Source organism: Geospiza fortis, unplaced genomic scaffold (genome assembly GCF_000277835.1).
Source record: "Geospiza fortis unplaced genomic scaffold, GeoFor_1.0 scaffold134, whole genome shotgun sequence".
NCBI lineage: Eukaryota > Metazoa > Chordata > Aves > Passeriformes > Thraupidae > Geospiza > Geospiza fortis.
Window position 1 is genome coordinate 2,369,284 of NW_005054396.1, and position 21,737 is coordinate 2,391,020.

At 38.2% G+C, this 21,737-nt stretch overlaps 1 long non-coding RNA gene across 1 annotated transcript in view; it reads left to right on the forward strand.

The window, feature by feature from the left end:
- Positions 1-20,395, forward strand: part of LOC115948426 — a 21,212-nt gene extending 817 nt beyond the window's left edge. The window contains exon 2 of the long non-coding RNA XR_004082249.1: positions 19,782-20,395. This is a non-coding gene — a long non-coding RNA (uncharacterized LOC115948426). The remainder of the gene's footprint in view (positions 1-19,781) is intronic.
- Positions 20,396-21,737: the final 1,342 nt, after the last annotated feature.

Sequence of the window (21,737 nt, forward strand, 5' to 3'; positions counted from 1 at the left end):
GGTGGGGCGGTTGTGGTGTTGTCGGGTTGTCAGGGGCGGAAGGGATTTTTGAGGTCATTGAGTCTAACCGTCAGCCCAGCGCTGCTACTGTAACTAATCTTTAAACCACTAAACTACATCACCCGGCACCAAGTCCAGGCGCCTCTTAAGCACCTCCAGGGTTGGTGGCTCCACCACCTCCATCGGCAGTCCATTCCAATGTCCGGGCCACCAGACTAGTGAAAAAAATCTTTTTTCCTACTATCTAATCCCAGTCTCCCTTGTCGCAGTTTGAGGCTGTTTTCTCAGGTCTCCTCACTGCAGGCAGAGCAGAAGAGGCCGGACTCCAGTTACTGGGAGGGAGCAATGAGGTCCCCCTGTGAAATTCAAACCTGTGTTTCATGTCAGGTACAAACAGGCGACGTGTGTATTTGTGAGTGCACCGACAGTGGGAGAGCTGTGAATTCTAATAATAACTGAGGAAAATAAATCATGGAAAAAGGCCTTTGAAATTAACCCTAGTTGATTTAGGAGCATTGGAATTAAAGTGTTAAAGATGTTGCTTTTTGCTTATAGTTAATCCATAAAGAGCTCTGCAACAATAACCTTTTGAAGTATAATTTTAGAATATTACTTATATGCTTGAAACTATAGCTTTGGAAAATATATAAAGGAAATATGCTTATCTCACACCCTTTTGAAGCAAAGAAAAACAACTTGAGCGAGGAAGATCACCACCACCTCCAGGGTTTATGGTTTTGACCAAGGGAAGCTGGACATCACTGTTATTAGATTTATAGTCTCTGCATTAAAAGGGAGGACCCACATCTGGGGAGCTGGACTGCACCAGATGGGATTCGTCTTCCTTCAGTCGGAAACTGGACCGCCACCATCTGGGATACTCCTTTAAAAACACATCCTGAGAAAAACTAAATCACAATAGTGTATTGAATTGTGATGTAATAATTTGGAATATTGCTGATGAATAAAAAAGTTAGAAATAGAAACTGCTGAAAAAAACTGATGAGTACCCCTATAAATACCTGTAATCCTCAATTATCGATGTGCAGTTGGAGGGAAAACTTCCCCCACTGTACCCAGTGCTGTATTGCTCATACTTTACCATATTAGATAATAAATTGATTGCTGCTTGAATATTGGCCTAGTCAAGCTTCTTATTTATAACACTCCCTGAGCCTCCTCCAGGCTAAGCTACCCCATGTCCCTCAGCTGCTCCTTATAAGCGTGTGGGGAAAAGGGGATTTTTGGGGCTGCCCAAAGGTCCCTTTTAGTAGGCCTTTTGTGTTAAATGTTAACTACAAAACACTGTTTCTTTTCTTTTTGCTACTAAACCAGGACTGATCAGGCTGATGGCATACACTTTTTTTTCCCTTGTATGAATTGATAGATGAATGTGTGATCAATTTCAGTGCTGGGCCTGGCTAAGTGTGACTCTGGGTCTGCAGCGAATGGCTTGAAATGTCTTGAAAAGGACTCCAAAGATGCAGATTTCCTGACCTGGGCAGCAGATATAAGTACAAAAATTCCTTAATAAACTCAAAGTTTTTTTCTGCTACAGCTACTGGTGCTAACAATTGTTGTCTTTGCTCGTTCAGGCCTCTGCCCAGGGAATGGTTCCCTCAGGAAAACTGCCAGAGCTGCTGGTTGTCCTTGTTCTCCCAAACACCCTCTGCTTAGGCTGGTCTCCTTCAGCTATAAACTGTGTATATATATTATTATATGCATAATTATTTTATATATATGTATGCGCATGTGTGTGTGTGTGTGTATGTATGTATTTTTATAAGCTTTGCTGCTTTAACTTCCTCATGTGACTTCTGTGTTCTTCAAAAGGGGAAAAAAAAGTCCACAGGAGGAAGCTCTGTGCAAGGAGGCATTTGGAATTAAGCCTTTGAGACGTGGCTGTTCTCCCTTTGTTCTGGCTGTTATTTTCCTCAGGTTTTTAATATTGTATTGCAAGAGGCTATCCAGGCTCAAAGCTGCTTGGTAAAGAATCAGAGGGTATTTAGTGTTGGAAGGGGCCTCTAGAGATCATCTAGTCCAACCCCCATATTTAACAGATTTTTAGAGTATGGTGTTTCAGTACTGTTAATAGTTAATTTTACAAAACTAAATGAATTGTGCAGTGATGAGATAATCCTTAAAAGTCTATGCATGTATCTTTGTTTCATGCCAGCTTTGTACCCTGCATAGTCTACAAAATAAAATTACTGAGTTGAATACACCTAAGATGAAGGATGTAGTTCAGTAACCCCTTTGAGGCAAGATTTAGGGCAATGCAACTGCTTGCATAAGTATGGCTGACCCTCAGGGAGTGATCTCTATATATTGTGAAGTTTTAAGTAGGCCACATGACACCTTTAAAAACCTCTGTAAAGGGTAAAATAAAATAGTTAATGAAGAGGGTGTGGTTCCACATTTCCTTTGGTGTTTTTGCCTTTCTCTGCTAAATGGGTTTATTTTGGAGCACCATGACACAGCACATAACACTCTAACAAATGAGGTAGTGATGAGAATAGTAATTATGTATAGTTGTGTTGATACTGCCAAAGAGAAGACTTGGTACCATGTTGATGTTTTTCAGGCGTTTGTTCCTTGGCTCTCAATAGCTAGACACTTTGCCAGGGAAATGCAAATTAATTCTGTCAAGTTCAAGGTGAATGGTGAGCTAATTCGTAGGAGAAGGGAAGACCGGATTGTTGCTTTAAAACCAGGTTATTTTTTTAGGACCACAGCTGAGAGCATGAGCTTTCCAGTCTAAAATGGAATATTCTCTCCCTTCAGCTGCTTCTGGAAGAGGAACTGCCTCATCACTGTTGCCCTATTAGTGGGAGTCTGAGCTGATCTAAGATTAGCAAAGATTACCTTTAGAGTGCATGGAGAAACCTGGAATCTTGAAATTAAATGCACAAATGCTAAGAGGAATGGGAATCTCCCATAGGGAGGTCTGCTCAGGGACCTACATAAATGAAGGGTGACTGTGGAGTTCAAGAATAGATCAAAAGCTGTTCTGTTCTGTTCTAGAAGACTGAAGCAAAGCAGAACAATAAATGTGCAGTTCTTAGAAACTGTTCATGACTGATGAATGTTCTGTTCCCAAACTGATATGTAGCAAGGGGGAAGCTTTAGCAGGAAGAACCAAGAGTGGGTCAGGGAGATTGCACAGAAAAGCCTGGCAAAAGTAACTAGGTGGTGAAGGTGGTGGTGATGAGTGAAACTGAATGGTGGTGATTTGCACCAGAAGAAAACAAAACAAGCACTATAACATAAATGTAAGATGCGAGTTAATAACAAATCAGCAAAACAGGCTGATAAGAACCTGGGCCTGGCCACAGTGGGAGGTTATACACCAGAAAATGGTCTGGTCCAGGGAAGGAATTTTCTGCCTGTTTTTATTAACAGATACGGATGGTTAGGATGTCTCTTCTTTTAAGGGGAAAAAACCCTAATTGATAGGATATCTAGGGATAAAATATTCCTAGATTTCACTAAAAGCTAGCATTAAAACTGATTGGCCTCTAGCCAAAAAATACTAACTTGAGATCTCCAAGAGGAAAAGGAATTCTGGTATAAAACAGTCTTGCTCCTTGCATCTCTGTCATTGCAGCTGTATCTAGCAGATGTAATTCTGGAGTAAAAAAATCAGCTAAATGAAATAGAAGGAAGCTAGAATTTCTATTGAATAATGTAATGAGATTAAAATAAACAGAAATGAGGAACATAATACCTTATTTGTTACTTTTTTGAGTTCCAAGTAGATAGAGCCAAGAACTTAGGAAAATACAATTTTAATCTCGTAATGCAGTTATGTCACTGCTAATAGTTTTGAACCTCTAGATGCAGTACAAAGAAGAGCTAGTGCACTTTGAATTCCCTTCTTTTGTTTGAATGTGTCCAAGTTGCTTTTCTTTTATATCTAACTTCTAAAAGAAGTTAAAAATGAAAGATGGTATTTATTAGTGCGTAGGTAAGAGTCTGTAGAAAACCATGACTTTCATTTGATGCTTTGCATTATGGTACCTGTATTTCTGACTAATATTTTTTAAAATATTGATATGTGATATTTTTTTTAGAGTAAGAGTGAGACATCGCTTTGTCATTTTTTGCTGGAAGTAAAGCTCAGCTGCAGCATAGTTACAACCATTCAAACTAGGATCATAGCATCATGAAATCATTTGGATTGGAAGGGACCTTTAGGCACCACTTAGTCCAGCCAAGGGGCCACCTATGTCCACCATAAGCAGGGAAATCTTCAACTATACCAGGTTGTTTAGGGCCTGGTCCAATCTGACCTTGAATATTCCTAGGGATGGGCCTTCCACCACACCTCTGGGCCACCTGCTCCAGGGTCTTACCACCCTCACTGTAAAAAACATCTGTCTCCATGTAGATGGAAACTGATAAGGCTATAGATAGGTATATGTAAACTCTGTATCTGTTTGGGATCTTCAATGTTGTTAACCGTTGTGATGTGGCTTGCACAGTGCTTGACCTAATGCCTGGAAAACAGTTTCTGTGCTGCTGCTTATGTGTCTGAGCTCTAGCTCATTTCATAGCATGTTTCTTTGAAGGTGCTATTTGTGATGCTCTAACTGTCTCAAGGTTTTGAGGATTTTTTAATATCACATGTGTCTTTGATGTCCTGAGCATATTGTTCTTTGTCTTGCCTTGCGCTACTCTTCATATAAAAATTCCTGACTCACAAACCTTGCTGGATGCAATTTGTCAGCATTCCCCTCTCCGTTATCCCAGGGTTAGGGCTGCCACCTAATTAAATAATCTTCTGTCCTGACCCTTAACAGGCTGTAAGCAGCTTTCCCAGCAAGGCAGGTAAACTCTTGGGACTGAGTGCAATAAAGCTTGAAATACAGTATTTTTAAGCGTGTTTGTGTGTTCGTATGTAGTAGTGTTTTATGAAAATCAATAATCTCTTGTTCTTCTGTAGTTCTGTAAAAGGAAGAAGGGAAAGCAACTTATGAACTGGCTTTGAGAGAAAGTGCTTTCAGTTACTGTGGGTGAGGAAGGATGTACTTTATCAGCAAAAGAGGAAGCCTTTTCAGATAGAAATGAAAACTGTCCTTTCTCAGCATGTTTGAATTGCCCTGTTAGTGCAGGTCCTGAACTCTTAATATCTGTAAAACCAATGCACCATATTGATTTAGCATTTCAATTGCAATAAACCAATAATAAGCACTTCTAAAGATACAAAACTGACTAGAACTGACAAATGGTTGGAAGGATAATGTGCCTCTCATTGATCTCTCTTACTCCTACATCTGTCTTTTCAGGTGAAAGAAATTGAAGAGAACCTATCCTTATTTTCTGGCATATTTGTGAGGGCATGTATAAAGTACCAAGACTTGGGAGGAAAGGGAGATGATACTTTTCAGATTCAGTAAGGCACAGCTGAAAAAACTATCTAATGAAAGACCAGAATAATGCTGTGGGGCACAGAAGCTTGTGAAGCTGTAGGTCATAGGGTGAGTTTTTGTTACCCATTGGTTTATTTTGTGTCACTGTGGAATGCTGGATTTCAAATTACTAGAAGGGATGGAGATGTATGGTTGTCTCTTGCATATGTGCATTTACTGAAACAGTGCTTGTTAATGCTTCTGATCTGTGGATCTTGCTGCCCTAAATGCTGTGAATTAAACGACCTGATAGTAGGATTATTTGTTTTCAACTTTTGTTTGTCATTAACATGAATGGGCTGACTGCTCAAAGACCTTGCAACAAATAGAAGCAAGCGCTGGAGTAGTGTTTGGTACTTTTTTTTCACTTATGTGCTTGTTTACAACCTTTGCAAAGTCTTACTTATTTTGCTTAATTCTGCTAGAGATTTATTTGCGTCAGTCTGACTTGTGAAGTTCTTACCTTCCTGCAGTAACTGACAAAGGCTGTAGAGACTGGCCGGCACAGATTGTTAGTGAGCTGTTAATGTATGTAACTCCAATAGTGCAGAAACAATCTCTTGAATTACTGTTTTATCGCTGGTCATGTATTGGCTGAGTGGTTCAGGTTTGGGCTAGTGCAAATTCTGAAGGCGATGACTCAGGCAGTAAACTAGACCAATGATTTAATGGCAAAACAACAATCTGAACCGAAACTTTGCCAAAAGGTCTTTGTTCATTGTCTTTCTTGTAGCAAAGAGAAAACCAAGGAACTGCTTTGTTGCTGATCCTCTAACAGTTTGAGTTGGGACAAATTTTGAATACCTTTTAGTAACCTGACACTTTCAAAACTAATCAGCATACATATTTTCCTGTGGAGTACCTTTTAGCATATCAGTATGTGTTGTAAGGAGTTAGTTAGTGCAAGGTTCTGTGTCTATGATCCTCTTTTTGTTGTCATGGAGGACAAAAACAGTGGCATTAACAAATGCTGTCTGTGGTGTGATATGTTAAATTGCATCTAGCTTAGTTGAGCATTTATTCTACAGCTTGTACTGCCATGATCTTTTTTCTCATGTAATCTGTTTTCGTTGCAGTGCTCTCAGCAGTATGAAAAATTAAGTAGCATGTTAGAGTTTTCAAGGAAAACATGATGCAGCTTAATTACATATATTAATGTAAATGTTCAGAGCCCTTTAGCTGAGGCAATGAGACCACATTAAGTGTCACTTGTGTGTGGAATTCTCTGCTCAGGGCTGCTGTTCCATGCAGAGACTCTTAGAAGTGCAGATTGAGGACTGTGTCATTTGTCATTGAGGCACTATAACCCCCTATTCCAATAAGATATGTTTGCCACAGGATGGGATTTTTTTTCTTTCCCAGGGAATTCAGAAGGTGATATTCTTTTCTCAAGGTGCAAAGCACCTGGCCTATCAACTGTGCCTGTCTGTCAGTGTTTGGATCAACATTGGATACCACCTTTTTCTTTTAATGGTAGTATTCAGATACCTGCACCTGCACCTGCAGCACAGCACTAGAAAATCCCCTCAGCTCTTTAGTGGTGTGTGGAAATTTCAGTAGAAAGTGAAATTGCACTCAAGCTGCTGGATGGGACTTCTGTGTTTTGTTCACATAAAGCAGGTTCAGGTCCTGAATCCCAGGCATTTAGACTTCCTAGGCTTTATGCTTGCTCTTTGTGCTTGTAACATGGTATAGTTAACCTAAGGAATCATAAATAGGTTTAGCTTCCTGGCATCCTCTTCCTCCTTAGAGGTAAGTAATAGACTGCAGGTAACAGACTGACATTTTTGCAATGTGTGTGTGTGTCACCAAAGCTATTGGGAGCTCTTGCTTTGCACTGAAGTTAAAGAATCTATTACAGGAATTAAAAATTGATGGGACTTGCTGTTAATGTTTGTCAATCTGCAGATTTTGAGTGATTTAAGTCTTTGGGCCTTCATCTCACAGAAGACTGTCTAATTAAAAGGGGCACTTGCCGGGGATGGTGTGCAGCTTGTTACCGTGGAATGGTGTTAAATTATAGTGCTGCTGCCTCCTACTTATTTGGCAAAGTTCCATCAAGTTTCTGGTGTGGAATTGATTTATAAATTCAGTAGATTTAATATCAGCTTCTGATCCATCCTGCTGTTTCTGAACTCTCCCACAAAAAAAAAAAAAACCAGAAATTTTCCTTTCCTGAAAGGACCTGCAATGTTTCTGGAGGAGATTTAAAAAGTCAGAATAAAGACATTTTCTCTTATTTTCCTATCAAAATTCCCCCCAGTTTTGTCTTCCTGCAGACAAAATGTATGCATAATGATAGTGAGGTTCCTAAATAAATAGCATGAATTTTTGGGTGTCTTAGTCATACAGTGCTATTTTTCTTTCCTCTGTCAAATAGGGAAGAATACTGCTCTCTGAAAATTGTGCATTTTATTTTGCAGCCTGCTTTGCAGGCTGAAAACAATTTCAGATTTTGTACTGTAAAATGCCACCACTGGAATTTTGCTGAAGCCCAAACAATTTCCCACTGGATGATAATACCCTTAAATGTACTGTCCCTAGTTTATGCAGCATGTATTATACAAGAAGAGATATTCCAAGCTGTCCTCAATATGAAATCTAGTTTCAAAAAACCCGCTTCTGTAAGCCTTGTCTGTGGCAGGAACAATAAGACCAGTAATGATTCTAATGCTTTTCAGCTGGTGGGGAATGCAATGGAACATTTTGGATGTTCCATGACCTTGGTTCATGTGTTTATGCATAAATAACTTAAAAGAGGCTTAAAAGAGCAATGTCAGAAAAAAAAGATAGTGCAGATTTAGTTATCAGGATAGTACTAATGAGATGAGACTGTGTTGGAAAAATGGTATTATCTTTTAAAGAACTTCAGGTTTGTCTTTTCCCATTCAGTTGAAGTTGTCATACGACTCCTTCTGCAGATTTAGGAACAGCTGGTAAATTTGCAGAGGAGAGTTAGTGCCCAGGAAAGTAAGATATACACTTAAACCTCACAATGCCATGAGACCTTTGTACTGCGTGTAAATCTTGGTATTAAAAAAATATGGAAACTTGTTCAATGTTGTAATAAGCATGTTACTAATGCTATGACTCCATGGGTTAGAACTGAAAATATTTACTGAAGTGTATCCAGTTCTGCTGGACCCCTGGGACCCAGTGTTCCCAGGGTAAGCACAGCCTGTGGATGAGGCACTACTGCTGTTCTGACAAACCTCAGTGGAATTGAAGTCAGTGTATTTTTCCTGTTATAGCTCACACCAATTTTGGACTAGAAGAAACAGCACTGTAGTGGCTTTTTGGTCAACATAATTTGCAGTTTTCTCGCTGACTTGTGCTCACAGGAGTATTTTGCTACCTCCCCAGAGCTAAAAGCGTAGGATGTGTCTGGGAAATGTTTGTGTTGTGTCCCTCTTGCAAATAGAAACCATTCTGAGCAACACCATCATGGCACAGTGAGGCAACATGCTACTTCCCGATTCTGACATCTGTAACAAAGAATTAACACAGGTTATCAATACTCTCTTGTGCTGCTGGATATGACCTCTCCAGCTCTAGCAGTAGTTAAACCAAGACCTCAGGAGCAGGCAGCTGAAAGCTTTCATTCTCTGTGTCTGCATCCTGTAATCATACTCTGGGATGTAAGGAACTAATTAATGCCTGAATACCAGGGAATACATACCCAGTCTTTTGCTGATCAAATGCAGCAGCAGTTAGCACTGGATTTAGCCTAAGGTCAGGGAAAAGGGAAGGGATGCTGTTAGGGTGAAGGAGTAATCTGTAATCCTCTTGTGGTGAAACCCAATCTGCCTCTCCTGAACAGGTCAGTCTGTATGGGTAGCACACCAGGTATGCCCACATTGGGTACAGTGAGAGAATTGCTCTGGTGTGTATGAAGGATTCCAGTTTTTCTCACACATGTAAATGAAGATCTGCATTTAATGCTGAACAACCTGCAGCCCTTCTTGTGTGGGCTGTTAGCTTTAAGCACTGCTGTTCTGAGTGCGATAAATAGAGCATATTTTAGATTAATTCTACAGAGAAATAAATTTCAGTATAACCTGGTTTTCAATGCTCAAAAACCTTTGGGTATACCCTAAAGCTGTTGCAAACCCTGAGAGGTAAGAAACTTTGAAATAGCTTTGTGGAGTAAGCAGTGTTTTAAAAACAAAACAAACACATCCTTCATTGAAGCAGTTAGGATTCCCCTTTTAAGAGTCTATCTTGTTTTTACAGTGTTCAATTATGTATCTAGTTTGTATTATCATTAAGAACTAGCCTCACAGTGTAAATCCTTTGGTTTTTCAGTAACAGACAGCACACATTTTACTGCTCAAATGGTTAATTTGTTAGTGATGATGGTTCTTTATCTTGTTCTGAACATGTGGGTGGTCATTCTGACTGAATGCATACACATGTAGATGTATATTGTAGGATAAGATGAAAGCTTACAGTACTCAGTTCTTGGCATCATAGTAGACAGTTTAAGTGTTTGCTCAAGATCTACATTCATGAGTAGCCAGCTTTGAGGGTTCTCCTGTGTATCTCATGACAGTTTTGGGATATTTCTATTTTGAGAGAGTTTGAATTGAGGTGACTCTGCAGATAACTTCCAGTTAAGATATAAAACCAGTTTCCCAGGAATTTCACTGGGAGTCAGTTTAGTTTCACTGAGCAGTGAGGCTGAGCTGGAAGCATGCTGTATCCCTGAGGAGACCAGTGAAAAGCTGTTGCTGTGGGCAGCCCCTCTTGCTCAGTCCCTTAGAGCTAATGTATAGTCTCCACAGCATCCTTAATTGTCCCTAGGTGGTGTGTGGTCTTGTTCGTGAATCACACCTTGATCAATGGTGTCCTCAACTGTAGTAAAGTGCTCTGGCCTGCTGCTGTTGTGCTGAAAACCAGAGAACAGGTCCAGACATTGTTATCTGCACAAGGTTTAGCTTCCACCCTCTTATTTCTCTTCTGGTTTATGGGATCACTAAGCACTTGAGTATAAAGTTTCTTGTGGAGCTTGGGATGCCAAATCTTGGTCATGACCACAGTGATTTTTTGCTACAACTATGAACAAATCCATTAGTTCAACATCAGTGAGGTTGGTAAATGGTAATCCTGATGTCTAAGACAAGTGTTCTAGTGTACATGCTCTTCTGGATGTCATTTTGGGAACACCTCCACTAATACTCAGTTTACACCAGTGAGCTGAAATAGAGGATTTTTAACAGATTTGTCATTCATTTTCTATGTGACCTTACAGAGTAGGTATCTCAGATGGATGTGTAGACTTTAGGCCCTCTTTTGAAATGTCCTTTTTGAAATGCAATAGGTGGAGGATTCAGAAATTCTCATACAAATGCGTAGTGTATTTATATGTGCATTGTTATTTACATAGTATAATCTATATTTAACTTACTGAAAAGTACATGATATTAAAATATGGTAAATTCAACCTTGCTTGATATGTCCAGCCTAAATACTTTTTTGTAGAGGAAAAATGGAAAGAACAAAAGGATTCTTAATGACTTATAAAAGTTTCAAAATGCAATGTCATCAGTCTTAGCTAAACTTCTGTATCTGATTAGAAGAAATAGACCAGCTCACTAATGATATTTCAGGTCTTAAAAGCACAACAAATCTTAAAAGCTGCTCCTTCTTTGCCTTTTTTTTCTTTTTTTTTTTTTTTGTGCTACAGCTTAAATTGACAGTGGTTCCAGTAAAGGTATTCAACTAAAATCTTTACTGTCTTTACTGTTTCATGTTTAAATGAAAACAGGATCCTTAAGACTGTGTGCCATAGAAGTTGGAAACAACTCAAAATATTAAAGGTATTGGTAAAAGAACCCCCACTTTGAAATTGCTTTGCTGCATAATAGTCAATTTATCTGGCTATTTATCTGGCACAACCAATAGCTCTAGTGTCTGTGTTTGGGGATGTCTGGTTCCTTGCTGTGGATTATCTTGTAAATGTAAATTAATGTTTTGTGAATTAATAATAACACATCTTCTTAATGATAAAAGAACATTTAGTTTGACTTCATTATCTAGTTACTGCCTTTTGCAATAACACACTGCTTCCTGCAGCTAAACACTCAACTGAAAAAAGATAGCTTATATAAATATGTAACTGTTTATCACTTAGAACTCTCTTGATGCTAAAGCTGTAAACCTTGGTGTTTGAGAAGGTATTTTAAAATTTGGGCAATTTCTGAAGAGATAATCAGATTCTAAGCTGAGTTTCTTCCCTCAAATACCTGCATTGTCTTCAGTAATACATTTGCATGCAAACTGGAGGAAGGCATTTGGCCTATTCTTAGAGCAAGTCAAAATTATGTTCTGCTTCTTCATGATCAGCTGTACATCTTCCCTTTATATCTTGTGTGTCAACAAGTGCGGGACACTGAAGAAGCTCTTTGCCTTGGAGGAACTTACAGCCTACATGTAAAGGATAACTAAATGTAATTCTATGAGTTTATTAGGGTTAGGAACTCACTATTCCTTACCAGTGGGTTGTAGTGTGTGGATTGCAGGTGTGTGTATTGGCTCCTGCCATGCTGCAGGAAAAGGGAATATACCATTGGTCTTGCCCTCCTTATTGGGAGTTTTCCACGTATGATCTGCTTGTATGAACCTGCACAGGTGTGCTTCCTAACCCAGTTCTTAAAATTTTATCCCTCTTAGCTTAAACACTTCTTGTAGTTGAAGTTTTTCTAAAGTTAACTTATAAAGCAGTTGGGCTGGGGAGAGAATACACATGCAATTATGTTGGCAGACTGGAAAATGAGTAAAAGTTTCTGTAAAAGAAAAGAGCTGTATTAGGTGCTAGAGCTGTATTAGGGACTAGAAGCCTCTTTAGTTGCCCACTGTCACCAAAAGCCCATGTCTAACCACCAGTCAGTCATTGATGCCCATTGGGTGGATAAAGCTTGATTTCATTATCACACTTGAGACCAGGGTTGGATCTGGGTCAGGCTGAGAGAAGAGTGTAGTGTGTGTAGATAGGCGAGAGCTGGCAACAGTTCCCCTAGTGGGAAGAAAGAGACAGCTCACCAGCTGGCAATATTTCTACTGCATTTTGTCAATTATTTGTTTTTCTTTGGGGAAGAACTCTTGTGTTTCGTTAAGTTTTGTTGTTATTTTTTGTAGTTATTGATCCTAGGAAATCATCTTGTCTGTTCTGAACTTAGCATTCCTTAAATCTAAGGCCATTTTATATCCTAAGTAATATGATTGGTGTTCACATTTTAGGACTGTATTTTCTTAATCAAAAAAACCCCTCAAGTTACACATAAATATTTTGGCAAAGGGTTCTCCAAAACCATGAGCAGAATATTCATCTTTGTGGCAGATGGTTCTACTGTAATTGCTGATTCATAGTCTTTTGAAAAAGGAAGTAAGCTACTCATGATTTTATGGACTAAGCATTTTGACTAAATGAACTTGTTTATATCAGCATATGGCTTTTGCAGTAAGCTTAGAGTTAGAAAATACTGCTTATATTTTACAAGTAGGATTGACTTAATTTAGTGATTGCATGGATGAAAAGGACTCATACATTAGTTTTTCATTCAGTAAGTATTTTTTAGGTTTTGTTAAGCAAGAAGATAGTTTTATTATTGATTGCTGTTTTCCTTAAGCAAAACCCTAAAATGTTTAAAACCAAGCATTAGCTTATTTTGTAGGGCATTTACAGTGTAGTTTTCAGAAGAGATGGGTTTCTCATAGACTAATTTTTCTCTTTTTTTTGTAATTCTTGTTATAGATTTAAATTTTCATTAGCTTGTGGATGAATAGTAGTGATTCTTAAGCTTTAAAATTTTAATTTGTTTTTATATCTATTTAATTTTAAAAATATGAGTAGCTGCCTGTGAGAAGGACGACTGCTTTCTTGAAGGGATAATTTAACTAATTATGTATAAACATTTATTCCATGCTTATCACCATAGTAACTGAGGCCTCAAGTCAGTGTGCTTTGCTGAGCAGGGTTGCAAATGCTGTAGTGAGCCAAGGCCTGAACTGTGTGAAAATAGAGTTTCATGTTTCATTGAGGCACAGCTAATCCCTGCTACACCTTTTTGACCTTGTGCCATTATTTGTATTCCCAGGGCTGCAAGCATGGTAGAAACCTGGGAGTTAATGTGTCTGAAAATTAACCTCCCTGAAAATTAGTGTGCACGAAATCATCCTTCTGATCTGCTCAAGCATGTGATTGTATGGCCACTAGTAAGGCACTGGGGAGAGTCAGGAACATGTGATTGTGATAAGTATGGAGAGACAGCTACAAATTAAGCTGATTACAAAGCTGCTCTGGAAGCCACTTGTTTAGGGCCTGACTATGCTGTAGCTGAATTTGTTGAAAAATGGTTGGGTTGGGAGTTAAGCCAGTTTAAGTGAGGAAATTATCTAACTGATATTAATTTGAAGTGCTTTTCGTGGCTTTGGAAGTATATCCCTGAGCCAAGTATCTACTTGGTGCTGTTTTGAGAATGGAAGATGCTGTCAGGATTGACTTTTGATGTCTCTTCCATATGCTGACCTCTGACAGCTGGCCACAGAATTTCATCAGAATGTTCACTTCAGAGATTCTGTTGCAATTAACTTAATTGCATCTCTTTATTTTCATCTTCTTTTTATATGTACTAGACAATTGCTGTCAGCGAAACGTCATCTTTTTACTTCAGCTTTCATTTTAACAGCAGCAAGGGTAGTACTAGCTATTTCTATAGCCTGTTTGTAAGTAAATCTCATACATATTCATGCTTCTGATGCTCCCTCCATCTTATAAAACACGGCAATGTGTTTTATAACTACAAAGCTTTAGAAACTCAGACTTTAAAACTCAGAAAGACTTTAAAACATTTATCCTTAAAACTTGATGAAGGATTTTAACTTTTATCTGTTACATTAACCAGGCCATCACTTTGAGCGTTAAAAGTTACACTGCCATTGTATTTTTCCAGTGCACTTTAGATCATCACTTCACCATCCAAGGTCCTGATCCCGTGGAGACTTGCACACTTGTTTAATAATGCATCTTTCAAACAATACTACTGATTTATTACTCTTCATTTACTGTTACCTGATTTGGAGACAATCAGATCCTGGGGCATCAGCATTAATTCTGCAGTATTTGCAAACAGAGAAATGATTTGCAGGTGTAGCACAGCACAGCAGTTAAGCACAGTCACAAACTGCAGTGTGAAGTGTGATATTGTATAGCCATTTATAGCTTGAATTTTTAAGAGCTGTAACTCCGCTTTTGGCTTGGCTAACTTCCATGGCTGTTGTAGATTACATTTGCAATCAAGTTGTTGCCAAACTTCCACTCTATGTTGGGGGTCATGTTTACTATTGCGCAGCTGCATAGTGAAGAGTTGCAGTAAAAACAAAATAAACTTAAGACTATTTGAGGAGCAGCTCTCTATGGGACTGGAGAGCAAGTGGATGTTGGGCAAAAGCTCAAATTGACTGTAGACCGAAGCCAAATATTTTTGGCAGCATTTAAATTTTACTGTTTCATTATAGCTGATGTGTTCTTGACTGCAGCTCTAATAAAAACAACTTGTGCATGTTCTGAGTACTGTTTAAAACGAACATAGATGTAAGAAAACTGGAGTCTGCTGCTCTCCATATGTGGTGTTGGAATGGTGCAAGGTTTTCATCTGTTAGCCAGAGTAAGGAGCCTCCTAAAAACCCCATGCACATTAAATTTCTGGCACAGCTCACGAGAAGAGTGCTGTTGGAGCTCTTGAGGACCTGGCTAAAGGATAAATGTGGTCCTCCCAGATGAGGCTTAAAGTATACTACAAATGAACTGCAATGGAGCTTTCATTATGATTTAGCTGTTTGGGATAAGACGCCCACACCTATATCCCCCTTTTTATTGTTTTAAAATTGCGTAGATAGATGCATTTTTGCTGGTGTGAATGCCGGTAACTCTTTGAGCTTAAAAAACCCCCAAACCCAAAAACCATGGGTGGAGAAGGGCTATTACTGCCACTGACATTTTGACAAGCTGTTTCTAGCTAGCTTTAAGTAATGAGGTATATGCAGTGATGATCAGCTGCATTATACAAGCAAAATTCTCCAAAATACTACATTTTCTGTGTGAAAACAGACTACAGAGCAGAGGAGAAGGATTTTTGTATTATATGTATTCCTTACATGAGGAAAGAGATAGGTTTATATCTTTTCTTAAACACCATAAATCCATAGAGGACCAACACCTTATTGTCCCACTTGTATAAAAGCTTCAGCTGGAATTCTCAACTTTTTAAAGACTGGTCAATCAAATACAGAATATTAGTGTGCAGGAAACCAAATTTCTTCATTTCTGGTACTATAAACATTTTTTTTTTCCTTTTCTGAAAAGTTGATTTTGAAGCTGGTATTTGGGGATATGATCATAGTAGCTTTGTGAGGTATTGCAAATACACGTGCAAAAGTTCACAGAACACTGTTAGAATTGGAGATGTAATTGAGTATTGGCTTGACTCAGTATGGGTTGTATGCTCTCAAATCTCAGTGAACCTGGGTGGGGTCTGAAACCTTTTTCTCATACCTGGAGTCAGTTCTTTTTTCTACTGTCAATTTTTGCTGATCTATTTTTTTTTAGTATTATTTCTCTTTATAGATATGATGACAACTAATTGAAATAATTCTTATTCTTATTGTGATGAGTTTACTCTGGCTGAACACCAGGTGCCCACCAAAATTCTATTTACAGCCCTCCTCAGCTGGACAGAGGAGAGAAAAATATAACCAGAGGCTCATGGATTGTGATAAGGACAGAAAGAGATCACTCACCAGTTACTGCCATGGGGAAAAAGACTCAGCTTGGGGAAAGCAATTTAATTTATTAGCAATTGAATCAGAGTAGGATGATGAGAAATAAAAAATGTTAAAACACCTTCCCACACACACTCCCTTTTCCCAGCCTTAACTTTCCTCACAAACTCCCAAGATGCAGGCAGTTTTGCAGTCTCCTGCTCTTATTTGCTGTACTCAGTAGTATTGAAAGTATGAACACATTTGTGTCCATTCTATTTCAGATACAAATTACTCAGAAATGGCAATGCATCACATAGACTGTTATAAGTCTCTTTTACCAGACAGGTCAAATACCTTAAGGAAAGCCATTTTGGATTGTAAAACTCTTAAAATTATTTCATGAATTCGGTAAAGCTGAATGTATGTTAACAATAATATCCAGGGATCATATGAGTATTTCATTTTCTGTGGAAGTGAGCTTCCAAAACAATGTGTTTATTTTGCCTCTGAGATGGAGGCGCTGTAGTTGCCCAAGTTCAGGTTTCAACTTCAAACAGAAATCTAACTGAAGCAGAAGAGTCCTCATAACCATTCTGTTTTTCTGTGCTTGCTTCTTGTATTTGTTTTGCCACGTACTCATGTCCTCTGTAGACTGTGGTTCAACTCTCCAGTCAAAATCCTGATATGCCTCCTATGCAAGAGTAGCACAAAAAGGAACCATACTGGGATAAAAGATCTGGGCCACATTAATGTTCAGGTTTAAGTAGGTATGTAGTTTAGGAAAGATTGTACCCTACAGTTTATTTTCACTAATTTGGAATAAGAAAGGGTTGAGGCAAATAAAATCTTAGAGAGCCAAATGATTATTTTAACCCTTCATCTTGTTAGAAAGTAATACTTTGAAGGAAAAAAAATTACACTTGATGTATATCACTTATGTCTGTGAGCCATAGTAACTTTACAGGTATGATAGAGGTAAGTAGTTTATTTAATTTACTTAGTTATACACAGTCTTAGTTATGAAAGAAAGTCTTAGAATGAAATACTACTTACAGAGCTCTTCAAATCAAAACAGGTTTTCGTAGAAAAAAAATTTGTCACAAAATTTCCATCTTCTAGATCAAACAAATTAAGCATCCCAAAATTCCAGCTGACTCTTTGTATGTATATGTATTTCATTTTCATTAGATCTGCTTGAAAATGAAAAAGTTTTTTGGTTAAGGTTTTCATTGGCATGTGTTTTTCCAGTCTTTATTTGAAAAGTAATTTTTGAAGAATGTTTTGTATCAGGTAATGCTTTAAATAGCAAGAGACAATTTTCCTTTTTCAGAATGCTCCAAATTTTTCCTGTTTCTTACAGCTTCTAATATTCTTTTTTCTTTCAAGTCAAGTAAAGCAGTTAGATGCTTAGCAACTCTGAAATTCCAACTATATATCTGGGTATCTAGTTTTGGTTAAAACATTGTAGATCAGTTTATAATATTGGAATTTAAGTGAAACCAAGTAATTCTTGTTTCCCAGACAAGTTCTAATTAGCTACCTTATACTCTGTCCTTTTCCTTTTTATCTTTGAGTAGACTCTAGCATTTTGTGTTTCTCAGTTGCAGTTTCAAGTTGTAAGAAAAGGACTGTTTTCAGAATCTTTAAAAATTTCATAATTTCTTTTCAAATGCAGAGAAAAACAACAACAACAAAACCAACAAAACCCCAAACAATCAAACCCCCAATTTAAAGACAGAAAACAGAAGTCATAGAATGAATGTAATTATTGCTATTCAGTGACTACAAGTCCTACTGGAAAACTTGATGTCAAGTTCACTTTAAGTCCTTGCAGTCCCAGTAAGTCAAGTGAGTGCTGATACACAGTGTCCCTCAGTAAAGTTTTTACTGGACCTAAGATTTTCCAAGATGATCTTGGCTATCTTTCAAAATGTATCACTGAGGATGCTTTTTAATCTACTTTCTATGTCCAAGCTTTATCTGTATTCACCCTGAACTTTGAAAAGGCTCCTCAGACATTTATTTGTATGGAACATCAGCAACAGATGTAATTACGATAACAAAAAAAGGGACAGCTAAGGTGCCTTTGCACAGCTGTCCCATTTCCCTCTGAGACTTATTAATGTTAAACAAACAAGATTCTGGTTGCCTTCTCAAACTATGCTATCTGGCCTGTATTGTTTCATTATTATTATTTTTTTTTTAGATTTACATTTACCATATAGCATGATCATTTTGCAGGCTTAATTACTGGTGAATAGGAACAGTTTTGCTCTGAAAAATTACCTCAAGCATAGAGTGTGACCTGATGTGATCTATAGATTGCAGATATTTTAGATAAGGCTTTGATTAATGAAAATTTAACATTACAAAGTTATCAGTCAGGGCTGGCTTTTCTGACTTGACGTTTAGCCTTCTGTGGAGCTAACCACAGCTTGCAGCTGAGTCTGTTTTTACTAGGTGTTGATTATGTGTAAGCCAAAACACAGTCTGCATGATTATATCATAGTTGGCTATGAAATGGTAGCAAGCATTTGAAGACAAGGAAGATTTGTAATACTGTTTTTCACTTATGACTTTAATAGGAGGAAGGGGTTCTGAGCAGCATGGAAGACCTTTGGAACAGAAGTTGTATTTTGTCTAATCCTTTCTACCTCTTTTTGCTCCACATGGCTTTGATCTGGGATTAGATCTGTGTGTATAGATCTGTGTATATATAGCAATTGCTTATTCAGGGCAGAATGATTTCTTGAAGTTCCTGCAAACCTGGAAATAGGGTGGGTAGGGTATCTCTAGTTCTCTGAGTGTGCAAACCCATAATACACTCTTCAACACAGAAAATGATGCCCAGACTTTTTACCTATCACTTATGTTTCCCCTGATATTTTGAAGTTTGATACTACAAGAGGCCTCAACAACTCCTTGTCCCCTTTGTGTACTTGTGTTATTTCCACTGTCAATGATAGGAGTCAGTTATACACATTAGGAGGATTTACCCATTGGACTAAACTTAGACAGCAGGGAATATGAAATTCTCTCTTCTCTAAAACTGGACAGTTTAAGCATCTCTCTTATCTCTGCATTTTGTGATTTTTTTTGCTAAGGAAACAGTTGTGGAAGTAGCAGCAGGGAAATGTGATGATAGCACAGTGTTACCTTGATGGAAATTGCAGCTCAGAGGTGTTTTTCTGGAAAAAGTAGCCATTAAGGTTGACCCCAGTAAAAGCTGACTGTCACTTATTGGCTTCATAAATAGTTAACAAAGAGGATTCCTTCTTTTTGTGTTATATAAGCTATATTTTCAAGTATTCAAATATTATTTTCAGTGATTAGGCCAGATGTTAAGTTCTCCATATTATTGTGATTTATTGTTCCTCTTATAATACTATCTGGATAGCTGATACCTTTAGTGACATTTATATATCAGATACATCTGGACATAAATGGTGTTGGATTTGATGTGTGCTCAGGTTTTTCTACTAAGTAATTGCATTAGGGGATATAAACAAGGGTGTGAGAAGGGTTTAGCTTATAAATGCTTAATCTTTCATTTTATAGGTTTTTTTTTTTTGATTGATTGTTTTGGTTTTTTTTTTTGTTCTTTTCCAGTTTTTGAATCTTCTTTGGTAATCCTGTATGGTGTCAGGCGTGGGGCACTCCAGCATGTTTAGAGCTCCTACGCGTTCCCAAATTGAGAGCTGCGACAGACTGTCATCTTAGCAAGAGAAAAGCTCCCTCCTGTGGAAAACATGAACCTCTGCTGTGACAAGGAGCAACCATAAGGGCATCACACCGTGATTTTAAATGAGCAGGAAAAAAGGTTACAAGCACTGTGGGACTTTGCAAATATTGGAATGAAAAACCCTGCTCCCTGTCATTTTTTTTCTCAAAGTAGTTTTTTCATCTTTTGTATGATTTATAACTGAGATACGGTTTTAGAAGTAACTGTTTGCTGTAAGTAAAACTGGATCATTTAAATACTATAATGTGGCCCCAATGGACTTTTTAATGTTAAAGGGATCTAAAGCAGCTGATATTTTTTCAGATTTTATGTAGCTACTTTATGTAGCTCTTTGCTGAAAAACCATAGTATTTTGGACATTTCTGTCAATTTGAGTTTGTAGAGCTTACTTCTAAAAAATTTGTTTCCTTTTTCCTTTTTTTTTTAAGTTTGATAATATGTATATCTGAATGACCTGTATTAAAATGATTTTGAATCTTGCTGTGATTGGTGGTCCTTGGTAGAAGGTTCTGCTGAGCTCAAAGCCCTGTGTGATTTGGAAAAGAAAACTACATAGAAGGCATAAAGATGAAATTGTGATGGAGGGGCTGGAAGTAGAACTTGATATAAAATTCCTGCTAGAAACAGTATTTTTACCTTTGAGCTGAATATGATTCATGCTTATGATCTGAAGGTAGAAGGCTCTAGCTCATTAGCACATTAATAAAACCCTGAGGCATTTACTTCCATAAATGCTAATGTTATTCCCCTGAGAATGAAGCACTTTTGGGGAGGGGGAGATGGATCTTTAGTATTCTAGTGGAGTTTTAATTTTACCAATTCCAATTCATTGCCAACTAGAGCGGACTGAGACAGCACTGAGTGCTCTGACCTGCTGCAAAAAACTGTTGTGTTGAGATTGGGTGTTGGGATCCTGTGCATTGGCCAAATGGTAAATTGTCATCTTGTTCAGAGGGAGCTGGGTTCTAGCTTGTGGCACACAGTAGCTTAAGTTTGGCTACAAAAGCATGAGATTAGCAATGGTATGTAATGGTGAAGTGAGATTTAGTTCTGTCTTTAGAAATGTTATGGTGTACCTGCTTATTTTGATGGAGTTTGGAGACATCTTTGAAGTAGGGAATGGTTGCTGTGTTAAGGTAGTATTATCTTTATTTATGAGAACTGTTAAAATGCTATAGTTTGGGTGAGCAGTCCTAATGACTGTGCTTTCAAAGAAATGCAAGCTCCCAAACTTGTGGGCAAGCAGAAATTCTCATGAGGCTGCATGTAACAAAGGCTGAAGTCAGGGTCATGAGAGATATTGGCAGAAGTGCCTTATCAGTGAGGTTCAGTGCTGTGTGAGCTCCCTTGGATCTCTCTGATCTCCTTCTGGACCACAGAGCACTCGCTGGCTGCTGCTCTTCAGGTGCCAGTTTGGATTAAAGAAAATCAGCAATAGCAAAGGGGAGTCCCTTTCACATAGAAGTACTTGCACTGTGTTCTGCAAGGCTGGAGTGTTTGTGTGGGAGGGGAAGTGGTCTGTGCAGCTCAAATGGGGATGGGGAGGCTTTTACCTATGGCTTACAGCTCACTAATGGCTCCTAGGATTGCAAGTTCCTTCCTGGTACATGAGTCACCATGCCTGGAGAGATTAAGATGTGTGGATGTGGCATTTGGGGACATGGTTCAGTGGTGCACTTGGCAGAGTTAACAATTGGACTGGATGATCTTAAACATCTTTTATAACCTAACTAATTCTACAGTTTTATATTTCCTGTTAGTAGCTTCATCTATCGATTGGCTGGAGTATTTCTGATTGCTGCTTTTTTCCCTATGGCAATTTT